At 29.1% G+C, this 7,472-nt stretch overlaps 1 protein-coding gene and 1 long non-coding RNA gene across 2 annotated transcripts in view; one reads left to right on the top strand and one right to left on the bottom strand.

The window, feature by feature from the left end:
- LOC106687228 (coagulation factor X) overlaps nt 1-7,077 on the bottom strand; it is a 71,619-nt gene extending 64,542 nt beyond the window's left edge. The window contains exon 1 of the mRNA XM_014430989.3: nt 6,968-7,077. The gene's annotated coding sequence lies outside the window, so the exon portion shown is untranslated. The remainder of the gene's footprint in view (nt 1-6,967) is intronic.
- Nucleotides 1-7,472, top strand: part of LOC136796985 (uncharacterized) — a 173,561-nt gene that overhangs the window by 109,570 nt on the left and 56,519 nt on the right. The gene's annotated exons all lie outside the window — the stretch shown is intronic.

Raw genomic sequence — 7,472 nt, 5'->3', positions numbered from 1 at the left:
AACCAAGTTATTTACTTACTAATAAATATATGATTATAGAAAAAGTGAGAATCATTCCTACACTATATAGACATTAATTGATCTCTCAACTCTAAATACAACCCACTTTATAGAACTATTTGTAGCTTTACAGCCCTCAGCCGTAAGAATATTTAACTTATCATGTAAATATAAATAAACTGAAACTCATTAAGCCAATTAAGAATTTCAGATACTGAAAAGTTGAAATTTTTTTCACAAGAACACTCCTTTGATTATAAAAACAGGGGAAAATGTAGGTGGTGTGAAGAATATATCTCTAAAAACTTAAAATACTTGTTATTGAAATGTCCCACACTGAGTATTGACAGGTAAAATTATCTTGGAAATTATATTGTTTAAAATAGTAAACAATCATCCTTAGAAAAATCTTCTAAATATTGATAGTGTGGATAAACTAAATAAGATCTATTTCTTTTAGTTAAAAACTACATATATTTAAAGTAACAACGAATCCACATAATTTGTGTAAGAAACCGATTACTGCTTAATAAACACAAAAAACAGGGGCATGGTCAAGGGCGAGGCTTGAAACGTTAATTCATTAGATTTTTAAATCATAATAAAATGTACATTTTTTTATGTTATATTAGGGATAACTATTTAATTATTTATTAGGAACAAAAATTTAATTCGCTATGTTATTAAACTACTAAATCATACTAAGATGTACAATTTTCTATATTGTTTTGGAAATAATTATTTAATTATCTATATAGCTTTAGGAATTACTATATAATTATTTATGTAGAATTAGAATAAATATTTAATTATTTATTGGGTTGTAAAATAAGTCCGTAGCGTTTTTCAATAATACAATTTAATCCTCTCTGTGTTTATAAAACCATGTTTACTTGGTCAATAATGTTTATATATTATAAAACAGGATTAGCTAAGGTGCTTTTATGCATCAGTTAAACCAAGATTCCTTATCTTTAAGTGGCATTTTGCTCGCTCAAAATGAAAGAGAAAAAAATTCATTTTCGTCATTTAATGATTTTTTATTTCCGAAAAGGAAAATCCACTGCACAGTCGGTCAAGAAAATTTGCTGTGTGTATGGCGTTGATGCCTTGAAGATTTTTTTTAATATTGTTTTAGGTTTTAGAAATAACAATTTAATTATTTATTAGGAAAAAAATGTATTCGTTGTATTATTAAATTATATAAGGTTACAGTAAGCAATAGGATTTTACCTATGTATACGTATTTATATCTATGCTTTCATTGTCATTCAATACACTGACAACAACTAATAATACCAAATGGGTCTAATTCCACGGCTAAAATCTTTTAGCCACATATATACATCTGTATATATTAGCCAATAAATTATCTATCTTTCTATATTCGAAACACCGGGTTTCCAAATAGGTTTAAAAATAAGGTAAAATGGTTATGCTAAATTGGTAATTTTAAACCTACATATAAGCAATAATGGAGGAAACAGGTATTGAACCATGACACTGATTTCCATTAAATTAAATTCTGTTGGCACTGTACTGTTTGTAGATAGGGAACAGTTTATAGCAACTCCCTGGGTATTTATAGACTATCAGTCCGTCGTAGTGTTTCGTACAGTCCCTCGAGTCTTTAGACATTTGAGTTCTTAAATAGTACTAACACATCGATATACCAATAATTAATTTAACTTACTTCAGATTGTAAACATTCGCAATTATTCAGTACTTATCCATTTTTTCGTGATTATTCTCTTTTGTTTCGTATATTTATTACTTTCTGCTATTTATTATTATATTAGAAGCCGTTTTTAAGCTGCTACGGCTTAGTTATTCTTGAACTACACAAGGTGAACAGAAGTTATGAACGTTTACTCTGTATGCAATATAGTAATAAACTTATTCCATTAATTATATTAATTGAATTTTGATAATAGCTTGTTTTTATTATTATTTATTTTAATAATTTTTCATTATGGGATATGGGAGACAGCCCATAGTCGTGCATCCTCTTTTTTTTTAACTGTTGTCATATTGTCAACATACATATTGCCATAGTAAAAAGTCCCTCATCCAACTTCTTTTCAGCTTTCATCGAGGAAAAACATTTATATTAATAAAAGATTAGTGTGAAAATGAATTTTATCAGATAAAATCCCTCTTCTTAGTTTTATCATATTGTTTTTTTTCATCTTCATTACATTTTACCGCATAGCTCCTTACCTCTAAGTCTCGCTTCTGAACCATGAGATTATATATGAACAGGAAATCGACAAGTAATAGCCCAAGACAGACTGAAGTGGAGCTGAGTAGTGTGCTCAGAAAAAGACAATAGAAGAAAAAACAAGATAACAAATGCAAATAGTCTGTTTCAAATGGTTATACCCTATTTGCCCTTTTTACAGTGACAATGAACTAGATTTATATTTCTTGGGAGGCCAGGAAAATGGTGGTTAGTATAAAATGGTTGAAATAGCTTAAGAATTTTACAACATATTTGTAAGTATGAAATTGTAGAAAAAGTAGGGACGGTTTTTCGACAAAAAAACATTGTTTTTCAGAGTAGATGAAAGGAGCTGTCAAAGATTGAAAGTACAAAAAATTTAAATAAATGAATTTGCTATCATAAGTTAGGTACTCTTCAACCATAAAATTGTAAAAATACCTACTAAAATTATATTAAAATATTTTTACTATAAAGCGGCATAGTAAAGGTCGATTGTTATCAAAAGGACCTTGAAAGAACAGGAGAAAAAAGTAATGAAAAACTGAAGTGTTTAAATAAATGAATCTTATTCATCCGCCTCTTGAGAATGAAATTTTCTGAAGTTCAACTTTTATCGCTTACGTATTTCATTATCATTAAATACATTGTTGGTTATTTAATGTTAATGGGTTTTGTAATCTCTGTGAAGTTATCGAATAAATGAATCAAATGGGTAAAAAACACAAAACAAATAGGTGAATATTTTTCCAATATTCATATATTGTCCCTTATCGCTGATAGTTAAATGACCTAATGATCATTGAAAATATTAACGACGCCTGATTTTAGACTTACTAATGAGCTTAGCTTTCTTTTATCACATGGCAATGCAAGAACATTTATCCTTGGCTAGGCATATTTAAAAATAATTAAGGAGGTAAATATAATAATTTAGCGAGTACAATTATTCGTTCAATTTTGATACAAGTAGATACTGAACTATTTGAACACTTTACAGTGGGATATATTCTAAATGAAATCGAATGCCTGATTGAAAGTGCCTTTACCTTAAACATGTTTCCGTTTCTCTGAGGAGGGAGGTTATTTTTATTAAGTTAATAATATTACGATTCTAATCAATTGTTGCTTAACATGCCTTAATGTTTTGTAAATGACTCATGAATCAGATATGAAACAGATCAGGCATGCTTAAGTTTCATATAAAGCAATATTACTCATATGGATGTTTGGATATTTACCATTATTCCCTTACCGACAGCCCTACAGTTTCATTTAATAATGTTACTCTTACCCCTGTCGAACAGATCTGTTACCTTGGACTACATCTGGACAAACGATTAAACTCGAATCCTCACACAAGACTGAAAAGACAGGAAACTGCATTTTGATTTCGACTATTATAGCACTTACTAGACAAACGGTCTAAACTCATTACACAAGACTGATGTACATGACTGTAATAAGGCCAATCTGGACATATGGAGTAGAGCTTTAGGGCTCCACTAAACGTTCGAATTCCTCTCGTATCCAATCCTTACAATCCAAAATCCTTCGTAAAACCCTCAATGCTCCTTACTTTGTCACAAATAAAATCATACATAAAGACCTTATGTCCCCTATGGAACCGATCTAGCCCGAACCAGATATCACTCCTTTCATTATAAACTTCCTAACCAATAAACCCATTAGTTTCTAATCTTGCTTCCTCTTCCATTCCTGACAATCTTCCGAGGCGCCTGAAAAGAAGATGACCACGAACCTGCTAATGTAAAATGTCATTAGAGTACTACCAATGGGTAGTTTCTCTATACGTCTGTAACGCTCCATTTGAACTAAGATCAATTTTACTGAATGTATTATATAATATATACGGTAGTAAATTTCAATAAAGATATTAAAAAAAAAACATTATTCCATTATTGTATTCTTTATTAACATTAAAATAAAGGGTTGTACAATATTCATTAATTTTTAAAGAACAACTGAACCAAATAGCATTGTAGCAAAAGCCCATAGTTTGTTAGGAAGTGTGAGAAATAGCGAAGAATAAGATAATCAGGGCTTTCTCTTCTGTATTAATATTCTATACTTCGTAGGTAAGGAAACACTATGTAAATATTTTACAAATTTCTCATTGTTACGTCTATTACTTAAACTGGTCTTGCTTTACTCCAGAGGTATGCACAGGTTATCTTCAATACCAATTATAAAGGGTATGGTATCCATATTATTGAGGAAAAACTCTGTTTAAAGAGCTCTCCTATAATGTTAAGGAAATATAATATAGTGTCCAAAATTCAAAAGGAAAATAAATATTTTCGTTTTACTTAGAGATTTGGATAATGTGTGGAGTCCGATAGTTAAAAAAAACACGCTTCTCCTCCGAGGGGAAAATTTGTTTGAAAGCTTTTTTTTTTTTTAAATAATATAATATAAGAATTATAAAAACGAATAAAAAATGGGAGAAACACGATTAAATCACGAAATTTCAACATGTTTTAAACAAATTTCATAATTTGTAACATTATTGAGTAGATATCTATAAATCTTTTTAATAAAATAACTCATGTATATTGTTATCTGGCTCATAGATATTTTGAGCATACGTCACGAAAACAAAAGGATAATAAGAAAATAACGGATAGACTGGTTTCGACAAATATTTTTCCAGAAAGAATGTTTTAATCTCTCATTTGTCATCTTAAACCAAAATAGAAAAGGATTTAAACGTTCATGTTTGTCTATATTGTTTTTTAGAGCTATAAAAAGTTTTTCGTGACATTAAACTATTGAACTATACACCAACTGAAAACAAAATAGCGTGTGTAATAAAATTAGATTTTATTGTCATTTCATTTAGTTATCAACAAATTAAGTAGTTAAGTGCAGTATTAATTGGTCCTCACTAGTTAAATGGATACTTGCCAGAGGTAGTGAAAGTGTAAACATAGAGAACGTTGCTTAATTACAGCACACTTATAGTGTTCTAGACACTTCACTTTTTTGTAAGACTTCAATTTTAGGCGAGGATTGTTCTTACAGGGTTAGCTGTACGTAACATACTCCAGGATCAGGGGACACGACAATTTGTTTCTCAGAGCCCAGGAGGAAGGATGCTCAACATAATATATCAGAAGACTCTTCTATAAAAATACACTAAAAAACCTTTTACTAACGGATTTTTTAATAAGTAGTGCATTATCATTATTGTTTAAAATAAAAAATCTATATTCTAGTAATGAAAATTAAAAAGCAAATAACGTTCGTAGAAATGACAAAAACCCTCTAGTGTTTCTCGGATAACGCTTTCAACCGTAGTCAGTTGTCAAACCTGTACAAAGAACAGGAGACAGATACTGCATATTAAAATAACTTAATATAATATAGTTTTAAAACTAATAAAAATATGAGATACTATTAAATCTTGGAATTTAAACATTTTTGAACAAAATTTAAAACTTTGGAATAATACATCTAATAATATTCTTATTAAACAAATTGAGTTTTTCTGTAATGAATTGATTAATGAATTCGTAAATTTTAATTAATTGTGAAATAAAGAAAATATTAATTGAAGGTTAAATTAACATAGACGTAAGTAGCATGGATTTTCGTTTTTAAACCGCGGAAAGATGAATTTATTATCAGAATATAAAAAAATAGATATAGAAATATAAAATTAGTTTTTTCATGTTCGTCATTTATTATTTTATTAAAATATGTTTTGTCCAATTTTTGAATATAGAATGGTAATATAAAATACTTCACGTGAGATATTAGTTCAACAAAATATGATTACACTTTTCAGTGTAATTAATTATCTCGTCATCAAAAGTTTTATAGCAAATTGGCTACGATTTCATCACATCTAGTTTATAAGTACAAAAATGTGGACTAAAAGTTGATCTGCAGTTTCTGTGTAAACAACACGTTTTAATTTATCTTGTTTGTTGCGTTGTGTTATCGTATTCAACCAGAGACATGATTCTGACATATGTTTTTTGGACATTACACATTACAGTACACATTAGTCCAAATTTGGGTTTGGATATACTTATCTAATATAAATGTTCATATGAAATACTAAGAAAAAATTAAAGCACTTCTGGATTTCATTTAAACAGTGACAATATAAGATTATTTTTGAGTGAAAACATTCCTGATAAAGTTGAAAATTCGAATATTACGTAAAGATGAAGTAGTTTTTATGTTCAGGTTCTGTTTATTATCTTAATCGTACGTTGACAGTGAATTGGAACCTTAATCAGGTTTTTTATAGCTTTTTATTCTACATAAAGCAGCTATTATTTATTTTTAGTTCTATCATTAAATCTAACTAAATCAGTCGAGTACTGTTATTATTGCAATGTATCGCGACTAGTGTTCAGAAACCTTAAGTCAGTCGTCATAGTTATACTGTGGATTGTAAAGATTTTTGTTTGATTCCGTACCTTGAGGGTTTATGAAAGTTATATTTGAATTTTATCAAAGGACGTATGGATATTGACAATTACATTGATTTTTCTTAGAAATTTTCAATATTTAACTACTATGAAGTATATAGTTTGTAATACTATCTCTAACCTTTGTTTAAAAGAAAGGAATATAATAAGAATCTATAATAGTCGTTCTAAGAGGTTTATGATTTAGGCGTTTCATATGGATATATCATCTGTGTATTCTATCTACGATTGTTCGATATATTTATGATATAACAGTATAAGATATGGTACAAGTACTCACAGAGAAGACAAGATCGGGAGATGTGAACCCGGGGAGAGATGGTTCGGCACTGAAGGTACTCTCCCACCAACCGTTGTACCCTCTCCAATCGTCTATCTGACCATATCTTGGTTGGGCATCCACTTCTTGTATCCGTCTGTAGCTCCCATCTGTCTAGTAGTTGGGGATCATAGGTATGTGCATTGTAATCTCCCGGAATGAATCATGGCGGCTATGATAATAAAATTAATCATTGAATGTATAATAGTTATAGTTGTTATTAAAGTTTAAAAGTAGTAGTTGTATATATACGATTATTTAAAATCATTGCCGTTAAGGTAAATTTATTTGTTTTTATCAGTATATATGTATATTTTAGATAGCTATGCTATACAGTAAGAAATTTACAAAATTTATATTCTCTTAACTCCAATATCACATAAACACATAAGGCACAATTAAAAATTAATATATAACATTCAAAACAGATATAACAGACTGACTTCCTGCTGGGAAGAACAATTAG

This window comes from Halyomorpha halys, unplaced genomic scaffold (genome assembly GCF_000696795.3).
Source record: "Halyomorpha halys isolate HHAL.00 unplaced genomic scaffold, Hhal_1.1 Scaffold932.1, whole genome shotgun sequence".
In the NCBI taxonomy this organism is placed as follows: domain Eukaryota; kingdom Metazoa; phylum Arthropoda; class Insecta; order Hemiptera; family Pentatomidae; genus Halyomorpha; species Halyomorpha halys.
This window is presented reverse-complemented; position numbering and strand designations above follow the sequence as displayed.